Genomic DNA, 26,681 nt, shown 5'->3' on the forward strand with positions numbered 1-26,681 from the left:
GTTTTTGTAATAGTTTGGCTTTTGCTTGCTTGTTTTTACCAAAACTAAAACCATATTAGTACGTGTTTAATTATTTATGCATTGGATGTATGTTATAATTAAATAAATCTGGTATGTGCATATAGTATGCCATTTAGATTTAAAATCCCACCATAAGAAGCATGCAACATGCATTGAAAGTATGTTATAATTTGTTATAATATATAGTATGCTTGTTAAGGTTTCTTGTATTTAATATAAGTGTTTTATTAGATATTGAATGCCTGTATGTTGTAGATGTTTAGCATGTTTAAAGTTTTATAAGCTATTATAAAATTGGGTTAGACATTTAAAATCCATAACGAAGAACAGTTGCATGCTCACGTAGGTTAACCACTTGTTTTGATTAGTTAAAATAAGTCGTTAAACTTGTAAAACTAGGGTTACAAACTCAACCGATATATAATCCTGTCGAAGGTTGAGGGTTATTTAAGTTGACGGTCTACGAAACACCTCCTACCTGGGGATTATGACTGAATAATTGAGCGTTGGTAACCAGTTTTATGAGTATCCGTGAGCGATGTGAGGTAATAAAAGGGTTTATCACCTAGACATTGTAGGTTTAAGTTCATTTATAAAAGTTATACATTGATAAACCACATAGACTTAGGGTTATTTTTAATTAGCCGGAAAAGAACCTAAGTACAAGGTTACCCAAACAATAGAACACTTCAATGGTAGTGAATAACTTCTATATGATAGAGTTATTAGAAAACTTCAGCGAGAGATTAATAACATACGCGATATATTATTCTTAGCTCTTGCATCCCTAAGAGTTCACAGTCTAGATTTAAGTGGTACTTCGTGTCACCCTGGGAGTGATCTCCCTTCGAAGTGTATTTTTTAGCTTAAATTTAGATTCGGTTGAATAAGGGGAAGTTGTTCGAACAGAAATCTAGTGTATGATTTCAACTTCCACGTCTCCACATAGTTCACATCGTGAGATTCATATGACGCTTCGTGTCACCCTGAGAGTGACCTCCCTTCGGAGAGCGGATGTATGCGTCAATACCAAAGTGAACGAAGGAAATAGTTCACAGTAAGTGGGTGAAGGAAATGTGTCAACATATCCTATGGTCTCCTCCATTAGTTTGAACCGTGAGATTCTTATGTTGTGCCTGCTGGTTAGCTTTAAGCAGCCCTTTGCTAGTCGTTTAACGAAGGCTATCCCTACGGAAGGTTGTAACATAGGATTCGGAACAATCCAGGCTTCAGTAAATGAATAAAGTTTTATAGTTCCGTCTTGGGTATTGTTTTCCATTTCGGAGAAATACTCATACTATTCTATAAGATTTGAAAATGGTGGGTCTACACTTACAGAATTACTAAGTGTTAATAATGTCTGACCAAAAGCGATACCTAAATGACTATCAAAATATGAGTTATTCTTGAGGTAGTATTTAGTCAAGAATGTCTTGATGTAGTATCGTTGCAAAAGAATAATCTTGGGTAAATTATTAAAATTGCTAAAACTTGATTGGATATTAAATTTCAAAATGACAAGTTCATTAATACAAGTGTTGGCGCCAGATAAATTTATTGGGGATAATTATGTGAATTAGAAATCAAATTTGAACACGATACTTTTAATAGACAATTTGTGGTTTGTCGTAACTGAGGATTGTCCTCCCATTCCTAGCTCTAATACAAACCCAAATGTTTGGGATGTATATGACAGATGGGTCAAGGCTAATGATATAGCCTGTGCTTATATTCTCGCCAGCTTATCTGATGTGTTGACAAAAGAAGCATGACGATATGAGTACTACCAAAGAGATTATGGAATCTAAGGGATGTCATTAAGTACGTTTACAACAGTCGCATCAAAGTGGGGACCAATGTTTATGAATATGTCCTGGACATGATGGTCTACTTTAATATTGCAGAAGTAAATGGTGCTGTCATGGACGAGAGAAGTTAAGTTGGTTTTATTCTAGAATCTCTTCTGAAGAGTTTTTTGCAATTCTGAATTCATTTAATGAATAAAATTTGACTACTATACTCAATGAGCTACATGCTTACCAGACAATGTTGAGAACAAAGGGTCTGATGCCATGAGTAAATGTTACTACTGCCGAGAAGTGAGGAATGTCCTCTAAGCCTGAAGTTGCTTCCTCTTCAAAGAGTAAGAGTATTCTTGTGAAGAAAGGGAAAGGGAAAGGGAAGAAGAAGCCTACTGGATTGAAGGGCAAGGATAAAGCTGCAAAGGGAAATGTTTCCACTACAACGAAGAAGGGCACTGGAGGAGATACTGCCTTCAATATCTTGTCAAGAAGAGAGCATAGAAAAGGTAACCAATCTAGCTTGACCCTGGGACCATTTGCTCATCTCATCCAATGGGAGAAGTTGCTACTTGTTTTTAATTGTTAAAACTTGTAAGGAACAAATTGTATATATTTTTGTGATAAATGAAATGTTCATTTTCAAAAATTATGTTTGTTTTAACAACCTCTGTTGAGAATCAAATTGTTAAATGTCATTTGTAGATATTCAGATATCTAAATGGCTAGATCAAAGTATAGAAAGTTTAAAGATTTCTAGATTTGACTGTTAACAAAGAGTTATTAAGACAGGTCAGATGCATCTTGCTCAAAGAGTTGAGAGTACCTCAATGTAGTGGGAGGAAAGTGTGTTTCCTGGCCATTATTGAGATTAAGATACAATTCCCTTATAGTTTTATCTAAAGCCTATTGTATACTAAAATGTTTACAATAATTCTCTCGGCTAAAGTGTTTGAGAATTACCTAATAAGACTAGGAATATCAAATAACCTAGGGCAAGTGGGAGAAATATCGGGTATAAAGATACCGAATGGTAAAGGACGGGTATGGGATGCCCTAGTTTATTGTATTTCTCTATAAAACTCAGAAACTCAGTCTTATATATCGGATGTATAAGTTACCACTGGAGTTTTAATCCAAGTGGGAGTTTGTTGGATTTTATGTCCTAAAACTCGTGGTATGTAAACAATGGAGTTTATTCTGATAATTCAATAAAGGTGTTATTGAATAGGCCTATTTCTTGAATAAAAATCCAATAGACCTAAAAGTTCATTGACTATTGGATGACTACTTGAACTTTATGTGGAGACATCAAGGTGGATCAAGTTCGAGTAAATAGTTAAAATGATCTATAGTACATGGATAAGGTTAGGTACCTTATTCTGGTTACATTATTGGATACGGCCTGCTCTGTAGTTGTTACAATGAGTTATAAAGTGCTACAAACGAACTGATCCTAATTCGTTCATGTTGGACATGAGGAGTGGAGGTGTCCTTGTGCAAAAGAGTTTGTACAAGATCGGACCACGAAATGAGTCACTCTTACTTTATAACGTCGTTTACTGTTTAAGACTGACTATTTCAAAGCGATGACCTAGTTAACTTGACCTTAATCTTGAGCTAACTATGAACTCCTGTTTATCTGGGATTGCCCTTAGATTTGTATAGGTGAGGGTTGGTTCAACAAAGCCGAGTCAATATGACTACCATTTTAGGGGTAAGACTGGATAGATAGCTGGGAACATAGAGTGCAAGAGGGAGTTCACTCCTACCCACTTTAGGGATAGTAGAGAGGTTGTTCCCTTAAGTGCTGATTCTTGGGCTTGAACAAGGGGTCCCACTCTCTCATTTAGTATGAGAGGGACTCGATTTTGTGATGGATCACAAAAAAATTATTCATTAGGGGATCAGTGGGGACTTAAGGAACAAGAGGTAATTTTAGTGGTAAAACAAAAATTTGACCCAGCTGTTATTACGAACAACTTTTACTAATCATGGTTATATCGAGTGAACATAATATATCTACAATGAGGGGAGTTCAACTATGTGCTTTAGTGGAGGGACCCATTAGTTAACAAATGGGGGTTAGATCGGTCTAATGAGTTTAGCCGATTAATCTCGAATCGTTGGAGCCCATGATCTGTAGGTTCATGAGGTCCCCCTACTAGCTCGGAAATGGATTAACTCTAGAGTAGTATGATAACTTAATTTGAAACATTCAAATTAGAATCAACTTGGAGAAAATATATTTAAATATGATTTAAATATATGAAAATGAATTTGTGTAAAAATTAATTTAATATTGGATATTAAATTAATTAGAATTATTTAAATTGTTTAAATAATTATTTATTAATTTTATTAGAAAATTAATTTATGAAATTAATTTGTAAATTAATAAATTTTGATTCTAGAAATAAAATATGATTTTAAAATCAAAATGGATTTTTGAAAAATTAAAAAATTACACAAAACTTGAAAATGGGTTTTTCAAGTCATCTTCAACTAGCTTACAAGGAACCCACCTCCTCCTTTGTTTTACTCCAAGCATGAGTTGCATCTCATGCAGCACATCTCTTGATCATAGTCTGCAATATATTGAAGAGATTGGAGTGAAAAAAGGAATGAGAACCGACTGAATTTTTGCTGAAAAATTCGGATGAAGAAGGTGTTTTTCAATGGGTTCTGTTTAGTGAGCTTTCTCCGTATTCTCTTTGATTCCAACTTATTTTGAGTCCCACAACTCAATCTAGTGCACCAAGAGGATAGTAAGGAAGATCTTGTGGTGGTCTACACAAGGATTTGAAGGATTTAGCAGCTGAAAATGGAGATTTCGTTGGTTCGGCCAAGGTATGTTCATGAAACCCATAATACTCTGTTTTAGCATGTTTCTTTTCAACCAAAATTAATGAATTACAATGATTATGGATTCTGATTTCTTCCGCTACATGATGGTGTCAATCCAACAATAACACCTTATTGAATTTTCAGAATAAGTTCCATTGTTTACATACCACATGTTTTAGGACATAAAACCTAACATGGTGTTATATAATGAGACTAAACATTTCATGGTCTGGTCTTATATAAACTCCTTTGTATAGAATATTTCTGCTCACATGTCTTCACATGAATGATCAGGATCAGATAATTTATAGTAGTTTGCAATAATTGTAATATCTACAAAGTGGGCCATACTCATAGTGTCACCAGGATAAGGTATCCAACCTTATCCATCTACTACAGACCATTTAGGTTATCACTTAAACATAATTCACTCTACATACATGATTAGGCTACAAAGATAATATTGGATGTTAGTTTATTAGTATGTGGTTAATGCAACTAATTTTGAAATAAATCATCACATATTTTATTACATAAATAAAATGTTTATTCATTACAATTACAAACTATGGGACCCTACAAGATTTAGGGCATCAACCCCAATTGGTTTGTTGGTTTAATGCTACTAATTATCAAATAAAACATCTCATATTTTATTGAATAAATAAAAAGTTTGTACAATACAATTACAAACTACGGGACCCTACATGATTTAGGGCATCAATCCCAAAAAGAAATCATCGCGATACGTTGCCAAACTCGTCCTTTTAGATTCGTGAACTACAGATCTGTTGCTCACTACTATTGCAAATCTATTGTCGATCATCGATCACTGTCTCTACTCGATCGTCCATTGCTCAATCCACATCCTTCATCAGTCGTCATCTATTATCGATTGTTCATCGTCGTTTGTTCAGATCTATCGTCATCTGTCATGCTGATCCATTCGTGGCATTGTCGCTGTCAGATCCATTTATCCGGTTCGTGTGTTATCGTCACAGGAATCGTGTTCATGTTCAAGTACACAGCCTCTGTCTAATTCATGAATATGTATGGGTTCTACCGCCGGTCGTGCCACTATCGTGCTCAATCGTCTACCGCTAACCAGATTAGATATGATCCGAGTTCAATCTTGTCATTGTTGCTCTGATACTTCGTTGCTGCTTAGGATTATCGTGATCCATTCATAATTGTTCAAGAGGGATCTGTCCGTCGTTATTCTTACCAATGGGTTCACTGACACCATAATGCATAAATCAATTGCCGCATTATCCTAAAACATCATATCTATTCACGCCCAGGTCCAGCCAGTGCTTGACGATCAGTAGTTTGTAAGTTCGTGGGTTCATCGTTCGTATAGATCTTTTCCTCACCACTTTAAGATGATTACAACAATGGAAAAAAAAAAAAAAGCAGCGTATTTCAGCGATTTTCATCCAAACTTGCAAGAGAATCACACACAAACGCATGGAAGATGTTCAGTGAAACACTCATCCGACGACGTTAGCGTGTGGCTTGATGATACGGTGCATAGATAATGACTATTGCTAGCAATGAATTGCTTTTCAAATTCTATTTATCGGCACAGTAGCTAAAGAGTTCTTCTTCCCCTTTGTATATATTATTATATTAAGGAGTAATTTGGAGTGGTATATAAAAAGGGTGTTAACCTAATTGAGATACAATAGTGTACCTACTGACCTACAATACATACATACGTACACACATATGTACATACATACCTAATATGTATATGTATGTATGTACAGACAAACATACATACATATATACCTACCTACATACATATATATTTATATAAGGAGGGCAAGGGGCAAAGAGTTTGTTAAAAGGGATGAGGTTCTGAAGTTTTTATACCTATTAAATTCTACCCCAATTGGTTTGACATAGACATAATATGGATAACCATGATAACATAAAAAAGTCAACATTTAGTAGTTTTTATGGATAATTTTTAAGAAATTTATGTTGCACCAATAATGAAAATATATTTAAATCAAGTTGAAGTTTGAACGAATATTCTACCATATGATTCTAAAAAAAAAATCAATTTATGAAGATTTAGGTTGGAATTTCTTGTTAACAAAGATAATACAATGTGAAGATTACTAGAAAATTGTCGTCGTGGGTAAAAAAATCAAAAGAAAAAGTTGGTACCACTCTCAACTCTATATCGATGAAGTTGGAGCCATAACAAATATGATACAAGATTCCGGCACGAGAGAAGATGATAATTCATTTAGAATTCAAGATCATAACCAGTCTGAGACAATGAACATTGGAGCAAATCTTAAAATCTTAAAATATCTCTACAAAATTGTAAAACATAAGATAAGTTTTATTTTGATGCTATACTTACGATAATCACTTTGCATATATATCTAAGATTATTGATAAACTAGAATACATAAAAAAAAATATTTGTTGTAAAAACGTATTGAATCAATGTAACTTCATATATAATAAATTATCTAGATGCATGAGATTATAAAATATTCTTCAGCCACTAGGAGCTCGATTATACATTAAAAGGGAAATTGTTATGAGGAACCCAATTGGGACTGAAGTAAAGTTCTAGGTAAGAATATTTGGTGAAAAACGGGGAGCTAGTCACACCATAGTCAACTAACCAAATTCAATGTCTAAAGCCTAAGGACAACTATAGGTCGGACTAAAGTTCGTCACAGAAGATAGAAAAATTAACCTTATAAGTGAAGATAAGTAAAAAAGGTATGAAATTGATAATCAAGCTACGAGATTATTGACAATACGCAAAGGTTGATGATGACGCTGCAAGATTATTGAAGATAACCAAATAAGCTATAAGACTAATGATCTAGCTACAGAATTATTGAAGATAAGCAAAAATGACATTCCATTGAGGGAAATGATGAGTGAAGTAGCCGTAACTCCGCCCAAAGGGCAATGAATGATACCATGAAACTGGTTGAGCTGTAACAGGCTTGGTCAAATAATATTCTAGGTTCGTTCATGACCCGAGGCCCACCTTAGGTCAAAAGAGTAATGACCAGTTGTCAGGTCTATCCTCAAGGTGGGCCTGACACGACTTGACGTATAACTTCGCCATGAGGCGAAGAAGCACATTGAGAAATCGATTGGACCTCAAAAGAGCTTGGCTCGAAAGGCCCAACACCCGCAAAGTTCGAAATACATCTCGCGACGATGTAGCATGGGGATAGAAGGGGAAAATGTACTCCCAAGTTGGTTTCTCACGAGATTAGCTTATAAAAACATAGTCAACCATGAACCCCTAATGTTAAATTTTGGTCAGACAGAATAAAAGCCAGAATCAAGATATGATAAAGTAGAGTCAATATTAAGATAAAATAAAGATAAAATGATATGAAGATTTAATTTAACTTGCCTGGGATTAGGAAAAACCATATCCTAATCCTAGATGATTAATCTCATATCTTAATCATTGTAGAATTAATAAGATAAACCCTAGATCAAATCCTCTATATATAGACCATAATGGCTCTATATATAGGGTAATTTATACTTCTGACTTCTTCTCTTATTCTTCAATTCTCTTACTGACTAGGCATCATAGTCTTTTTTTCTTTGTTTTGTAGGTCCTTTCTTCCCCAAATTATAAATTTACCGTTGTTGTCACATGAAAGTCATGTGCGTTTTTCCTTGTCTAAAATTTGGTATCAACCTTTCTAATTAATTTCTCAATTTGGTTTGAATTATGAAAGAAAATGGACACAAATTGAACCAACCCGATTGGTTCAGTTTTGGTTTTTACACTCCCAATAAATGGGTGGGTTTTCTTGATAAAGTCGAAGGAGATGTTCTTCACTGGTTCCACAAAGTAAATCACATTCAAAATAAGAACGTATTTCACCTGACTACCCATGATAGTGACAACCTCCGCTTTTCAATTGATACTGAGGCAATAAGAAAGGCGCAACAGCAACAATCAGAGATTTGTTGGGAGGTGTTGAAGAAAATAATGGAGAAAAAGAAAAGGATAGGTAGTTCACTTCATTAAAAGAGTAATATTAGATTAATAAAATTTACCAAATTAGCTAGCTAATTCATCCTTTCATGTTGAAAACGGAAAGGCCCTCAGAACAATAAATTGTTAATCGTCAAAGCACGACGGTCAAGTGAAGAGAAAAACCTGCAAAACATAAACTCATTATAGGCTGAGTCGCGGATCTCGCTCTCTTTAAGACGTTTCGCAGCTCTACCCAAGTATACAAATAGGTCTGAAAATTATCACATCGTCCCCAATATAAAACAGTCAAATGAAAACCGATCGAAAATGCACCGTTACCGATCGGAACGTACACCCTTTCTAAACTCATTGCTCGGAAAGCTAAGATGGAGGAGGAGAGGAAAAAGATATTGGAAATTAAGAAAATGAATTCTGTGTCTTACGAACTACTGAGGACCTCGCCTTTTATAGGCCTTCAACATCGAGATGGACCGTTTTAAAATTAATCAACGGATATTTTAAAAATTAATCAACGGACCATTTTAAAAATTAATCAACGAACCGTTTTAAAATTAATCAATGGACCGTTTTCAAAATAACCAATAGACCGTTTTAAATATAATCAATGAACCGTTTTAAATATAAATTTGCACCCAACATTTCATAGCCACATCATTTTACTGTTAGTAACAACTGATAGTCTAAGTAGTCTCAAAGACCATTTAGAACTATTTCCCTAACCTTGGAGACTAAAGTTTTTATTTGAAAGTTCAAGGATCAAAAGACATCAACTTCAAACCTTACTAGCCAAAATTGCAATTCTCCCTAACAAAAATAGCAACTATATGTGTTGTCACGATGTGGCATCACTACCACATAACTTTTATTGAAAATATTATTTTCATCCTGAACTGTCATCCTTTTTAGAGAAAAACAAATTTATACAAATGATACTACTCCCGTTAACTTAATTGTTACGTCAACATCCTTCTCATGTTTAAAAACAGGAGATTTTGATATATAGAAAAGTGAGTCAAAGTATTTACAATTTATAGTAAAAAAAAGATTAAGAAACGGTTTAAATCCCAAACCAAACCCAAAAAGAATGTAAAATACTGAAAAAACCCAACCCAAATGCAAAAAAAAAAAGATGGCAACCCAACCTAGAACCTGACCAACCACGATTAATTAATGCAATTTTTCTGTAGATTTTTCCCTCCAATGAAAGATCATCTCCTCCAATCCTCTCAATTTCATTGTTTTCTCAAAATCAATTTATTATTCTTATTGTTTTTCTTCTTCTTCTTCCATTGATGCAACTTCACCTTTTTTTTTTCTATTTACGTCCTTTTACATCTGCTGCTTCATTTTCATCCTCGTCCTTTACTTCTTGGTCCTCTTCTTCTTCTTAATCTTTCTTCCACTGTTGCTTCTTGCCGCATCTTTCTTCCACCACTACATCAGTAATTACTCAACTTCAAAAGATATAACTCTTTTTTTTTCTTCTTATCAATTTGTGAGTTATAATAGTTATTAAGCCTAATTCTAGTTTCTTGTTTAATGGTAATATTTATTAACCCTAAATTTTTGTGTATAGATGGTAAGCAACATGAAAAGGAAGATAGTTAAAGGAGAAAAATCATCAAAGAAACAAAAGAAGATAAAAACTCAAAAGAGAGAATAAGGAAAACAAAAACTGAAGGTATAAACAAACCTATGATAGACATTGATAGTGGCGTATCATTGTCTATCAATGATATAAGGTGATGGAACATTCTCTCTTATATGTTTGGCTTGATTGTATATGTTTTGATATTTGATTATTTGGTTAGGGGCTACTTATTAGTTTGTATATGTTTTGATATTTGGATTGTTTTCAACTTATTTTGCTTATAGGATCCACTTTGTAGTTTAGTCATGTTGTGATGTAAAGAAAAGAAGTACGTAGAAAGTGATATATGTCTATCAATGTCTATTGCAAATAGACACTAATAGACTAATATCAGTGTTATGTGTTGTCTATCATTCATACCACTACAATGTTGTGACATTATAGGATTCACTCCATGGTTTAGTTATGTTGTGACAGTAAGTGTTCTATGTAGTCTATCATTTATAGCACTACTAATGTATACATATGTTTTCTTAGATATGTTTAGTTGGGAGCTACTTACAGTTGGTGTTTTGATATTTCTTTTACAATTGGTGTTTTTACCATTCATAGACTAATTACACTTGATGTCATGCTTTAGTATATAAAGAAGTACTTGATAGATGGTGATAGATACTATCATTGTCTATCACATTTCATGTTTTGCAATAGACAGTGTATATCGCTGATAGACAATGGTAGAAGTTTACTAATGTTCATTGAATGATAATAGTGAGTGATAGTAAATGAAAGAATATAGACCGTTAGTTATATGTTTAAACAAGTGGAATGGGAAAATGAACATCAAACAATAATGCAAGACCAGAATAAGCATTTGAGGATAATAATATGTATCTCATTAGATGTAATACAAACTATAAAAAGACAATTAGATGCATCTCATTAATGAACTCAACTTCACGTCATTTCTGTCTTTTGTCTTGTGAAGTTATTTTACGAGATGAACTTCACGAGAAATGAACTCAACTACACGTCATTTCTATCTTTTATCTCATGAAGTTCGTCTCGTGAAGTTACTTCATGAAATGAACTTCAAGAGACGGATTTCATGATAAATGAACTCAACAAACTCAACTTTACGTCATTTCTATATTTTGTCTCGTGAAGTTCGTTTCATAAAGTCACTTCACGAGACAAATAGCGTGGTCAAGGAATCACGACGCCATGGACAAGGAATAAGCTATAGACAGACGTGTGCAAAAAACCAAAGAAGAGAATCGAGGAAGAACAATAGACCTACACGCGCATAAAATCGAAAAAAAAAAACCAAGGAAGAATACATCGTCAATAAGGAAGAAGACGTCAATGACGAAGAACGCCGAGGAAGAAGTTGAAGAACAATGAGGAAGAAGCCATAGGTGAGGATGCACGGATTTCAAATTGCAAGGATATTTTAGAAATTTTGAAAAAAAAAATCACTTCCTTTGACAATTTGTTTGTTATAGATTGTAAATACTTTTGTTTTTTTCTATTATAAGAATTACTCTTTAAAAAAATTAAATATTTTTTATGAACTGAAAAATTCTAGCATGTATGTGAACACATCTGAAGTAGGTACCATAAGAATACTAGAACCTGTCCCTCGTTTTTGCAATCCACCTAGTCTTCTAATTAAAATTTGTCACGTAGTATGTAACGAATTATTATTCTCTTTTATTTTATTTTTATTTTTTTAAAAGGTCAAAAGTATTAGTAACTTTTTAAAGTAATTTAAAGGTATTAGTGAAACAATGTACCATAGGGATATTAAAAGGTGGGTGCACCCACCTTCTTTAATGTTAAATTTCTAAAGTAGGGATGAGAGATGACTTGAAAACTTATATGATGGTACTTGTCATACAAACATTGATGCCTAATTAGTTAGAAATAGAAAATGGCATGTAGCAACCTTTAGGATTTTTAGAACGTGGAAGAAATTAACTCTGTTGTAAAATTGAGGAGCACGACAGGAACACGGATATAGAGAAAATATAATATAATAATATATCTATATAATAATATTAGATATATAAAATACAATATAAAATAAAATAACTAAAATTATAAAATTGGATGATATGAAAATTAGTGAAATTTTGAAGTGGAATTCTCACCAATGTATGTGTGAAGATCCACCAAATGCCACTATTTAGCGAAGTAGCTAGTAGAATGTGGACTTACATGGACACCAAGCATGGATAATTACTACTCACATGGAAAACATAAAGGATGACACATGGCTTTTGGGCTTTTGGGACACTAAGCAATGGGTATCTATTTATTATTTAATATTCATAATACTCCCCCTTAGATGTTCATATATATATGAAATATGTCCCATTAAAACCTTACTAGGAAAATCTCAATGGGAAAAAATCTTAGTGAAGAAAAAGAGTACATATTTTATAAAATATATACTCCTACAAAACACTACAAGAATTTTGGGCTTTAATGTCGGTTGAAAAAAGTGAAATCGGATGTATAATATCGGTTTTTTTTTTTAAAAGCGGATTTTTAATGTCGATTTTAAACCGACATTGTAAGGGTACCTTTAATGTCGATTTTAAACCGACATTAAAGACCTGCTTAATTTTTCCCTCTTCAGTCTCCCCCAATTTTCTATTTTCACCCCCATTTTCTCCATTTTTCCCTCTTCACTCTACCCCTATTTTCTTTTTCCTCCCATTCTCACACTTCCTTCTTCAGACCCTCTTCTTTCTCACTTCTCTCTTCCAAACCCTTGCCATTCTTCCGTCGATCGTGGGTGAAGAGTTTGTTGTGATGTAGATCTGGCTTTCATGCAGGTCTATTCGTCGTTCAACCTACGCCGCCACACCCAGTCGCCCAGATCTGCTGCTCGTTCTGTCGAAGCGCCACAGCCAACCCGGATCTGATCGTGGGTGAAGCTCATTCTGTTGAAGCGCCACAGCCCGGTCTACTGTTCCCTCTTCAGTTATTTTTCTGTGTTTTATACTCTCAGTTTGATAAATAAGCACCCAGACTTGATACGTTAATCATGTGTCTCCAGATCTAAAGTTCATATTCCCACGTGATGTGTGCTGTCGTTCGTCGTTCGTCGTTCGTCCAGATCAATATGCTCTTCTTCTCTTTCCTCTCTTAAACTATCAGCAATTTTTGTTCTTATGTTACGCTTCTCAATTGTTTGTGTAAATGTCTCAATGAAAGCCAACTACGGTTTTACTTCAATATGTCTCTCTACTCTTAGATTTGGGCCTTTTTATGTGTCTATGTTCTTTGAAATTCGATTTGATTAATGGTTTTGTTGTATATGATACATTTGTTGAAGTATTGGCAAGAGGCGTTGCCAAGAGTTGCTCCTTCGTTGAGTATGCATGAGCAAGAGCAGTGAAGGAAAAATGTTGAGCGCAAGGCGCTGGGTAGATGATCGTGTAGCAAATGGGTAGCAATACACGATGAGGTATGTGATCGTGTAGGCGGGCGTTGGACAATCTTGTAGCAATGCGGAGAGCTAAACAATGAGGTAGACGATCGTATAGAAGATGCGCAGAGCTAAGTGATGCACTAGACAATCGTGTAGATATGCGCGGGTGCTGGAGATCGTGTAGGCAGGCGCTGGACGATCGTATAGCAAATGTGCGAGCACTAAGCGATAGGTGAATGCGTTAGACGATAGCCGTGCTGCGCTAGACGATGAGCAGACGTGCTACATGATAGGCGGAATGCTAAGCGATAGGTGAATGCGTTAGACGATGGGCGTGGTAGTTAAACGATAGCCTATGCGCGAGATCGTTTACTAAACGATTGAGCTACACGATGGGTCGCTGGAGCTAAGCAATAGATGCAAGAACTAAACGATTGATTGGTTTGAGAACATGTGCATTATGCTAATTAAATACACTAAAAGAATGTTTGACTCACGGTTTTAATAACTTTTAGTTGATGACTCACAGTTTTAAAAAGAAGATTCTCTCATTTATTCAACTATTGAGTTTTCTTGTTTTGTAGGTGCAACAAAGGAGTAAAGATTTGACATTGCAACCTTTTTATGTTTTTTCTTGGGGAAATCTAGTAAAGAATTTTTCCTTGAATGTACACAATTTATACACATTCCCTGTAAACACGGTTAATATGAATTCTGATCACATTTTTACTTTCAATCTTTTGTCTTAAACCTTTTTTGTTTGTGATCCTTTGAACAACAGTGGTCAAACAAAGATGCCTATAACCAGACATTGCTGAAGCTGGGGGGTCTGTTCAAGAAGAATTATGAAGGGATCCATACTTACCAAGTGGAGAGGGACAGTAAACTCATAATATTTGTAAAATCATAATGTTTGTATTACTTGTAATTTGTGTTTTCAAGGGTTGAATTATTGTACGACCTTTTAAATTATAATTTTATAGCAGAATTTGTAGATTAAATATAATAGATTTCCAATCCATATATAAATAATATGTCATAGCCATAGTGTTCGATGATGATGTGTCATGTTATACTTGTTGACCAAAAAATGGATTCGGCAACAAAATTTAAAAAAACGGACAATAATTGATAAAATGACAAATTTTGGGCTTTAATGTTGGTTACAAATTTTATTAAAGGGCTTTAATGTCGGTTGCAACTGACATTAAAGACAGTGTTATTAAAGTCCTTTAATGTTCGTTTAAAACCGACATTAAAGGACTTTAATAACACTATCTTTAATGTCAGTTGTCAACCGACATTAAAGCTCTTTAATATTGGTTTAAAACCGACAATAAAGCCCGAAATTCTTCTAGTGAGAATACAATATATTTACTCCCCTCATAAAAACATCACTTAAGATCTCTAAGTCCCTGCATTCCAATGTTGTGCACCAATTTTTTAAAAATTGCGATTGGTAATGCCTTTGTAAATAAGTCTATCAGGTTATCCTTCGAACAAATTTATTGTACAGTGATGTCGTCATCTTTTTCAAGATCATGAGTGTAGAATAGCTTCGGTGAAATATGTTTTCTTCTATCTCATTTAATATATGTACTACACAATTTATGCAAGGGAGCGACTCATACGTCCTTGCCATTCTCAATGAGACCAGTTGAAGCAACCACAATGGGAGAACCAATGCTGTCAAGGTGGTGAACCAAGAAAAACTGAACCAGATCAGTTAAACCAAACCGGTTTAAACAAAACGGCCAACTGATCAGCTCGACTCGACTGAAGGTGTGGCTCAGCTCTGCTCAGCTCAGTTGAAGATATGGCTTGTCTTGGTTCGGCTCAGCTCGTCTCAAGGATCGACTCGACGCAGTTGGAGATATGGCTTAGCTCGGCTGCTTTACTGGATCTGAATCTGGGACGGCGCTGAAGCTTGTGACAGCAACCACGAACGAAACAAACCAAAAATGATGCTTCATGAACCAAGACGCTAAGATCTGGAGATGAGAGCTGAAACGCCGTGCGATTTGGAGATGGTGTTTCACAAACCGAGACGTGACACTGAGATATAGATGTGATGCTTCACTAACCGAGACACGCACGAACTGGTTGACACTTGAATAGAGAACGGAGCCACGAGATTTGTACGAATCGAATGGAGACACGACCAGAGTCGCCGACTGACGAAAAACGCTCGCGACACGGCTACTGGCGGAATGGAGAAATGGGTACCGACGAAATGGAGAAACAAATGAATACGGACAATACGACACACGAAGACTATTGACGTCGCACGAACAACAATGTCAAACCCTAATTTTGGACTCTAATACTATGTTCAAAATTTACTGTATTTATATAGTTCATTGTCTAAAATAGGTAAATACAAGAGGATATTTAATCATTTTTTAACCTAAAAGTGAGATTGAATTTTTTACTTTGGTCAGGTTTTTTTCTAATTCAGCCACTAATTTTGACAAAAAGAAAATAAAAATGTTCATAAATTCATGAAATTCAATAAAATGAAGTTATACACAAAATTAGCTTTGACCATCGAATAAAATTTCAAAAATTCAAAAAATTTTGCTTTGATTTTTTCCCTCTAAAATTATGTCAATTTCATGCCGTAGTGGTTGATACTTTTTTCAAATAAAGGGTTCTACAACCATATAAATTCAAATTTGGTGCTAAAATTCTTTTCCCACCGGAAAAAATTGTCTTGTTCCTGATACTTTTTCATGTACCGCATATTTCGTGTATGTTTCTAACCTTTCATGTCATTTTCATGTAGGGTTGGAATTTAATTAAAAAAACTATTAGAGGAATGTCAAAATGAAATCCAACAACAAATTGTTTTGGCTCCTCAGTACAGGTATTAATATTTGTCACATCATCTTAATCTATTCACTATCTTCTTCTCGTACCCACACAAAACATTATAATCTAAGAAATACTACGTGTATCTTATATGTCACATTCGATTTTGTGCATCCAGCTATCAGTTATTTTACAATCAATTTGTCGTATGATAAATTCTTCTTACATTTTTTGTGTGAGTATAGTTGGATGGAAAAAGATAGATGTCATTTGGGTTGCACTCAAGTATTGTTCTTGTGTTGATAAAAAAAAAATAGAAATGAAAAGAAAAATAGGTGCTTCTTGGGTTACATTCATTTTTATGCATCCTACAAAATTATCCAATCATAATTTGTTATATAACAAAATTTTCTATTTTTAGAAAGAAATGTTTTTTTCTTTAAATGTTAAATGAGATGTACAAATAGAATACATCGACATTTTGAAAGGCATACAAGTAAGATTCCAATTTGAGTTAAACATAAAACATAATTTCAAATAAGTTTTCGTAACAAAGTTCCCACATACTAAGCAAATTAGTTTAGAAACTCGATCTCAAATACATCCCAACTTTGATCAACACAAATACTTATGGATAAATCTCTATAAGAGACCTTACCCCCATAATTGGGAAAATTTTGTAGCCGACAAATCCAGCATCTTTAATCAATTGAGCCCATTCTTTTTCTTCTCTTTCTTTTCCACCTACTAAAACCATCATCAACATGTCGAAGAACAGCTGAGTTTCGATTGAGTCCTCCTCCAAATTTTTGTTCCCAACTACAATATCAATCACCATCACCTTTCCTTCGTTACTATGGCTTGTGATTGCTTCTTTGCAGTTTTTCAGAATCTTCACACATTCTTCATCACTCCAATCATGTAATATCCACTATTATGTCACATACAAAATATCATATTTCTTCACAATACACAAAGAATACATTTTATAAGCTCATAATCATTTTGGAAAGATTGGAAAAAAAATCTTTACACATTCTTTGTCACTCCGATCATTTAATGTGTTAGGATTAGGGGTATAAGCAGTTCGGTTTCGCTCGATTTAGACCCTCAAACCAAACGAATCATATAAATATATCGTGTTAGGAATGACCATGTCTATCATAGCCCTTATGCATTTTATAACGAATCCCGTTAGGGATAACCATATCTATTGTAGTGCTAACGTGATGGTCATCAATATTGCGATCAAAGTTTTAAAATTTTATCGCGATAAAGATGTTTGCTGCGTGCTACGATAGATATAACCATCCTTAACACGATACGTTATAATGTGGTGGTGCACTTAAGCAAAATGTTAGATTTCATACATTTGTGAGAGGCAAATTATTAATTGAAAAAGAGCTAGGGTGACTCACCACTCGATATGTATGGATGTTAAATTGAAAGCACTGATAACAACTGTAACAACAAAAATACCAACAACAAGTAAACAAGTAAAAGTACACAATAGTTGGTAACCCAGTTCGATGATGAACACCTACATCTAGGGGTAGAAAGCCCAAAAAGGACAATCCACTAATATTAAAGAGCTATGCAATTGATAACGTAATACTTATCTCTAATACGCCAACTACTACAATGGCTCATGTAGAGCTTAACTCACACTGCACCTAGGCTCCCCCTAGATGTGAAATTCCCTCTCAACTAAACTTAGGCGCCCCATAAGTATGTTAATATTAACATATGACACTTCAGTACCCGACAGTGTGTGAGACTCCTCTCAACTTGATTATTTTCCTCTTAGATCAGTGAACTCCCTTCACGGACAACTCTTAAGTCCCCCTAAGATTGAGAACTCCTTCCTTGAAGCTGACTCTTAGGCTCCTACTAAGATCGAGAATCCCTTATCTAGCAGTAATGACTTAGGCACTCCATAACTTTGAAACCTTTCAACGTGTTGCACTCAACAGATGAAGAACACGCACAACGGAATAGTGAGCAAATAAGCAAGAACACGATATAGAATAGTTCAGCCAGAATATAGAAAAACGTCTTGCTCAGTTACACAAATGTGGCAACCCCAAATGGTTTGCAACACTCACTTTAAATAAACGAATCTAATAAAGGAAATAAGTCCTCATTTGGAATAAAAAGTTGTGCTTCAAAAAGAAACATATCAGACTAAATATCATAGTTGGATATTTTTTGATATGGAAATATTATGCAGGAAAATACTTTAATGTCACAACTGGATGTTAATACTTTATTTAAGACATCTATAGAACGACTGCCTTTGAGAAAATTATAAAGCCAACAAACAAAATCTCCAACAAAATCCCCCTTTGGCATATAATTTTTTTTTATAGGCAAAACAAAAACAAACTACCATTCAATAATAAGCATAGATGTCTGAAAGAAAGTCTTCATAAAAACAATAACATCAACAGAACAAAACAAAACAAGCTAAAACATATCGGTCTTTAGAGCAAAAACACATCATAATTAGTAGCAAAAAATAGTCAGAAACCTCCACCAAACCAAACCACAAACAACTCCCCCTTTTTGGTTGTTAACAGAACATCAACGTCATTCTCATCAGTCATGTTTTTTAAAATTCACTTTGTGCCAATAACATTCACATATTCAGGCTTAGGGACAAAGTTCAGATGTCATTCCTCATGAATTACTCAAGCTCCTCTTGCATGGCATTTATCCAACTTTCATCTGCAATAGCTTTTTTGACATTCTTTGGTTCAACAGGAGAAGTGAAGAAAATGTTGCTGATCATGTCAAGATAATTAATTTTATCCTTTCTTCTGGTCATCACTCCTTCTTCTAAGTCCCCACTAATATTACTAGAAGGATGAATTACGAACCCCAGCTGGAAGGTTGTTTGTTACAAGCTTCTGCCTGCTCTGAGATATTCTGGTTAATCTTCACTCGATTTTCTGAATTCACATCTGAAGGCATGTTAGGCGAGATGTTAGGCACATTAATATTGACAACTGAAATGATATTGAGATATTCTTCAATAGGAGGAGAACCAAGGGAAGCAGCATCATCATCAATTATAAAATTAATAGACTCCATTACAATATAAGTTCGTTTGTTGTAGACATGGTAAGCTTGATTATGTCTGAAATATCCAAGAAATATGCCTTCATCAGACTTGGAATCCCATTTTCTTCTAGTCTCTCTATCAATAAGAATATAACAAACACTTCCGCAAAGACATAAAAATATTTCAAAATTTTTAAAAATACTTGTCTTTGGTAATATATTTGTCTGAAATATATATTTCAGGTGACGCAAAGACATCGTCTGTGACAACATATTTGTCTTTGGTAAAGCTCACATTTTGTACTTGGTCGCACAACTAACTAATGTTAATTAGATTGGTAGTGAGTCATTCAACCAACATTACATCTTTCAATGGAGGAAGACCCGGATAATTGAGTTTTTCTTTCCCAATAATATTTCCACAAGCACCATCACCAAAAGTCACCTTTTTGGAACTGACAGTTTTGAGATTGGACAAATAACTCTTTTCACAAGTCATATGCCTAGAGCTTCCACTATAGAAATACCAGTCACCTTTAATAGAGAATCTGAGCGAAGTTAGAACCACATTACATTTTTTTAACATTTTTCACTCTCCACACCTGTTTGACTCTTGTCTGATTTTTATAATGGTTCTGTGAGAAATAGAGAGCACTTCTGGAATAGGTGGTTCTATAGAGAATCTTCAATAATTGATAGCGAAAAGGATGTTTGTGCCTCACCTTTCCACAATAAAGACAAACCCACATTGATCTAGTCAAGGGATTATCTTTCAGTACAATATTGTTGGTGGATGTACCTGAAAGCAGTAACGCTCGGGATCTTCAACTCTCTCAATATTTTGCTTCCCTTTTAGATTTGACTGGTTGTAATGCTGACTTCCTCTTTTAGAAAATTCAAACCCATAGTTATCACCAGTAGATTTTTCTTCTATAAAATTTTTTTCCAAAGACTCAGTTCCAGTATTCAACATTCTGATATTCTTGGTTATTGAATCCTTCTTTAACTTGAGAGAGTTCATGCTTCAAATTTGCAATAGAAGACATAAGTTTGTGATTGATTCATAAGTCAGTTCTTTTTTAATTTCCCATCCAAGGTCATGGTTTTATTATTATAAGAACCAGACCTCTTATCGAAACGTTTTAGCACACGGTTAAACTGTTTTCAAAGCAAAGAAATTGATTCAACAAGAGGATCTTCTTATTCTCTATTGTCACTTAACAACTCTTCTTTAACTGTGGATTGAAGGAAAATTCTCTTATTTTTCTTGTCAAATTTCCCATCCAAGGTCATTTCAAGGGTGAGTAAGGAGCCAAATAATTCGTCTACTTTCAACTTTGTTATATCTTGAGCTCCCTTAATGGTCATGATTTTTATGTCAAATCTCTTGGGTAGAGATCGAAGTACCATCCTGACAAGTTTTTCTTCTGAAATATTCTCTCCAAGAGCAAATGACACATTTGCAATATCTAGCAAACGTACATTGAATTCAACAAGGGATTCTTCTTCATGCATTCGAAGATGCTCAAACTTTGATGTCATCAACTGCAACCTAGACATCTTTACTTTAGATGTTCCTTTATAAGTAACAAACAATATGTCTCATGCCTCCTAAACTAAGATACAAGTGTTAATTAATCTAAATATATTGCGATCTACACCATTGAATATGGTATTCAAGGCACGAGAATTTCCCAAAGATGCTCCATCTTCTTCTCCAGAGCATTGAGATTCTGACTTCAATATTTCCTTTGCATCATCAGTTTTAATGGTAGGATAAGTCCATTCGGATACAATAGCCTTCCATGTTTTGCTATCAATCGACTTTAGAAAGGCAGTCATTTAAGCATTCCAATAAGAATAGTTTGTTTCACAAGAACGGATGGACGAGTGGTAGAGCCTCCTTCCTTGATTCATTCGATGATCGAAGCACCGGGGATAAAGGTGACTCGCTCTGATACCAATTGGAAAAGCGCTATGGTGACTCACCACTCGATATATGGATATTAAACTGAAAGCACTGACAATAACTATCACAACAAAAATACCAATAACAAGTAAACATGTAAAAGCACACAAAAGTTGGTAACCCAGTTCGGTGATAAACACCTACGTCTGGGGGGCAGAAAGCCTAGGAAAGACAATCCACTAATATTAAAGAGCTAAGTAAATTATAACGTAGTACTTATCTGTAACACACCAACTACTACAGTTGCTCACATAGAGCTTAATCCACGCTGCACCTAGGCTCCCTTAGATGTGAGACTCCCTCTCAACTAAACTTAGGCTCCTTCTAAGTATGTTAATATTAGCGTCTAACACTTCAACACCCAACAGTGTGTGAGACTTCTCTCAACTTGATTATCTACCTCTTCGATCAGTGAACTCCCTTTATCGACAACTCTTAAGTCCCCCTAAGACAGAGAACTCCTTCTCTGAAGCTGAGTCTTAGGCTCCTCATAAGACTGAGAATCCCTTCTCTGGCAGCAATAGCTTAGGCTCCCCCTAAGACCTTAAAACTCTTCAACATGTTGCATTCAATGAATGAAGAACATGCACAATAGAATAGTGAGCAAACAAGCAAGAACACGATATAGAATAGTTCGGTCGGAATACAGAAAAATGTTCTGCCCAATTACACAAATGTGGCAACCTCAAATGGTCTGCAACACTCACATTAAAGAAACAAATCCAATAAAGAAAATAAGTCCTCATTTGGAATAAAAAGTCGCGCTTCAAAAAGGAACTTATCGGACTAAATATCACAGTCGGATATTTCCAAATATGAAAAATATTCTATAGGAAAATACTCTAATGTCATAACTAGATATTAATTCTTTATTTGATATATCTGTAGAATCACTGGCTTAGAGAAAATTATAAAACCAACAAACCAAAACTCCAATATTAATCATAAAGACACATGAGAATGAGTCATCCATACAAAAAAAAAAAATCTTGATAAATCACCAAGGGAAAGTCTAGACAAGTGTTCATAATTTCTTTTTATAATTGTTTTTGCATTGAGTGATCAAATCGTTTTTTTAATTGTGCGGTCAAAGTGAGATGCAAAAAAATTAGTGCAGTCAAGAATGACCTCAAATATTGCTAATAGGAAAATACCAAGGTTGTGTTTTTTAGTGCACCTATCTTTGGGGAGATAGTTGTCCAATAAAAGATTGTCATATGATAATTTTTTTTTTTTTTTTTTTTTTTTTTTTTTTTTTTTTTTTTTTTTTTTTTTTTTTTTTTTTTTTTTGTAAAAGAAAAGGAAGTATAGAGTTAGATACAACCTAGACTATACCCAATCATTACTCTTTGTAATATGTGACATAGTAGTTAGATTAGCTTACCTTCAAAAGAAACACATCAGCGGGAGGAATAGCTTTAAACATATCACCTTCAACATATTTGAAGTTTGGTTGATCTTCTTTCAAGTCAGTCATAACTTGGGGGAGATCAAATGCAGTGCATTCAATTTGTGGAAAAGCCTTTGCAATGGCTTTGGCCATAGTTCCAGTGCCACTACAAACATCAACCAGTGACCTAACTCCTTTAAAAAAAACCTTTATGTTTCCCCAATAACACACTCATCACCAACCTCGCATCACTCGCCATTCCTGCATTGAAAACATCTCCATCTTTTGGCTTATTGCCCATGTACTCCCAAAACAGTATTTCATGAGCCGTGTCAAATGGCGTCGGGTCATTAGTTTGGAACCAAGTTGAGAGAAATTGCCATGGCTCCACGAGGATTGGTTCCAACATGGAAAGTAGGAAAGGAGATACAGCGTAAGGATTGTCTTTAAGAAGAAGGCGAGAAGAATTGGTCAGCACATATCCTTCTTCTTGTAGAACAAAGAAGCCGGAATGAGTTAATAAACGCATCAAACGGTATATGAATTGAGTATTATTGGGATGAAGTTTGAGAGATGAAACAAGAAGAGAAAGAGGCATAGGGTTGGGGCCATGGCTGTGGATGGCGTCTGGAATCCCAAGTTAAATGGCGCATCTGAGAGACATTGAGTTGATGAAGTTGAAGATATGATTCCATATGTGAGATTGAGCTTCCAACAACTCATCTCCTCCCATTGTTAAAATCTTTCCACCATCCAAATTCATTTTTCACAACAAAAAGAGAGAAATTGTCCAAACACGTTGTGTGATGTGTCCAAATGTGATTTGGGTTTCTCCTATCAATGGATGATGCACATAAAAAAGAAAAAAGAAAAGAAAAGCCCCTAAAATGTGATGGATGATGCCCCTCGACCACCCTTTCCTTTTCCGAAGTCTTGTTAGATTAGACACAACATTTATTGTTGTAGTCCCCACCAACTGGGCTACATCTAGGCCGTACGAAAATTATTTGGAAAAGATATTGTTTTTTTAATCTATCTTTCATTTGGTTACAAAATTTCAAAATATTATATTTTTAATTATTAAGTTTTGAATTTGATTTATTTTTAGAGTTTTAAAATATGAAAATTTTAGAAAAATTATTTCAAATGGTAAAACTATTGAAAATATTTGCAAAATATAGCAAAATTTTAGAACTATCAATGATAGATGCTTCATCAGTGTCTATCAGTGATATTGATAGACACTGATAGAATCTATCATTGATAGTTATAAAATTTCGTTATATCTTATAAATATTTTGATTTATTTTTTTATATTTAAAAATAGCCCACAATTTTACGTTCGACATTTGAGATTTATTTCAATATGACGATCCCTAGATTTCAAGATTTACATTATTAACTTTGATTTTTCACTAACTTATTTTGATGTTTGACATTTCAGTCTATTAATTAATATAAATAATTATGAAGGGAAGAAAAATAGTGAAAAACTCAACCAATTTTAATTCTTTTAAATATATTAATAGACCTTAACATTTAAGATTGAAAGTGAGCATTTAGCAAAAATAGAAGTTAGAAGTTGTACTACATTGAAACTTAGAAGACCATATTAAAAAACAAAAAATCAAATTTCAAACGTAAAATTGTAATATTTTAAAACCAAATGACTAAATTCAAAATACAGTTACTAAAAGTATAACATTTTGAAATTTTATAACTAAATAGAAACTAAACCCAAAACCTAAGAACCAAAAAAGTATTTTTGTTTTTTTATAAATATTTCATACTACCACTATTCATTATTTATAATTAAAGAAACCATCATTATTTTAATATGGTTCTTTTAGTATTTTTGTTTTGTGTTTTCAGCAAATTTCTTCAAATTTCTTCTCTTCTTTTTACACATTATCCTTATTAATTTTCTTTATTAGTATCTCGTGACATAATAATTTTTAAATTTTATTCGTTCCTGTGTTCTTTTTTCTCTCTTAATAAAATACTATTACAAATTAGAATCAACGGCTCCATCATGCATACATCACGAGTATATGCTGTAGGTACTTTTTTTTAAAAAATTTTATTATGAAAAATATTTAGTTGCATCTTACAATAATATCTATTTTTGTATATTTTATCCAATTGATCAATTATAGTTTGACAAATAGAAAATATCTGTTGCTTCTTTTTTTCTTTTTTTTTTTCTTTTTATTTATTTTAACTTTTAAATAGAGTGAGATGCACAAAAATGAGTACATCTCGAGATGCATCCAAATATTATCTTTACATTTATATTAAGGATGTGAATTTCTTCTCTATTTTATTTAGTGATGTTAACTGATTGGATTGATTATTAAAAGTGTATTTTTTTTATAAAAAAAATTAGTTTTATATTAAATTATTGGTATATTTTAATTAATACATCGTGAATAAATTTAATTTGTTATGGGTGATTTTACACTGGAGGATATAATTTACATAAAATAAGGATGAAGTAATAAGGCCAAGAAAATAAAATGATTTTTCAGGCCTAGATGAGAGGGTTAGCTCGAGTTAAGGTGCAAATTAATGTCCTCTCAGCCTCATCCAAGGTCAAGGCTGATGGTGGCAAAATAACTAATAGGGCATATCTCGTGTATGTCCCGATCCAAAGTATCATCCTATAAATCAAAATGCACCTAAGGGAAAAGGTGCTTGAGATCGTCCTAGCCAGATGCACAATAGATCACGACCTCTGATCGGGTGGGAAGAAGAATTATCTCAGAGTAACTCTAAAACTTATTGAGACAATATAAGCATAATATTAAATTTCCATCGCATATCAATATTTCCATCGACATCAACATGAGGGTGAATCTATATGTACATTATATCCAGAAAAATCTACGAAACATAATAATTAAGCAACAAAATATCACTAATGTAAATTATAGAGATGTTAATTTATTTAAAAATCATAAAATGTTTATTTGTTAATTTAACTTTATTTTTGAATTTTTTGTTTTTATAATTTTTCTAGAAATATCCATCAAAGTCAAAATTTATTGATATTTCCATCGAAATTTTCATAGAACTAAAACCTCGATATTTCAGTCGATATCGACATTTTAAACATTTTGAATATAAGTCAACTACTCCTATAAATATATGGTTATAGCTCAAGACAACAAGTTCATTCTCCACACTCACAAAATATATTTTATTTTTTTGCACTAGTTCACTGTCCAAATTAATCATTGTGGCAAGCTGTGAGGAAATTAAATCAATTTATCATCTCTGACTTTTGTATTGGGCATGATCCATTTTTTGGATTATTTAAATAGGGGTATTTTGAAAGTTAATTGGAGAAAATGGGTAGTTTCTAACTTATTTAAGAAAAATAAATGGTTTTTTTTGTCCTCATCCGAGTACGCCTCTTGAAGAGATGCATTCTGGAATATTTTATTATTTTTTTAGTCTCGTACGTCGTATTTAAAGTAAATAAACCGGTATTTGGGAATATTTTATTTAATTTTTTTCCCCGTACGCCGCATTAATGCGTCTGTTGAACACAAACGTTTAGTAATCATTTAGTAAATTACTATACGATCGTTTAGTAAATTATACACGATCGCACATAATCGCTTAGTAAATTATCCTTGATCGCTTAGTAAATTATACATGATCGCTTAGTAAATTATACACGATCGCTTAGTAATTTTAACACAAATTTATCTAAACGATCGCTTGGTTATTTATTTGC

General features: G+C 33.8%; 1 pseudogene; it reads right to left on the reverse strand.

Annotated features, from left to right (window-relative positions):
* Positions 1-17,014: 17,014 nt before the first annotated feature.
* On the reverse strand, positions 17,015-23,788 carry LOC120078374 (annotated as a pseudogene).
* Between the last annotated feature and the right edge of the window lie 2,893 nt (positions 23,789-26,681).

Source organism: Benincasa hispida, chromosome 5, assembly GCF_009727055.1.
Source record: "Benincasa hispida cultivar B227 chromosome 5, ASM972705v1, whole genome shotgun sequence".
In the NCBI taxonomy this organism is placed as follows: domain Eukaryota; kingdom Viridiplantae; phylum Streptophyta; class Magnoliopsida; order Cucurbitales; family Cucurbitaceae; genus Benincasa; species Benincasa hispida.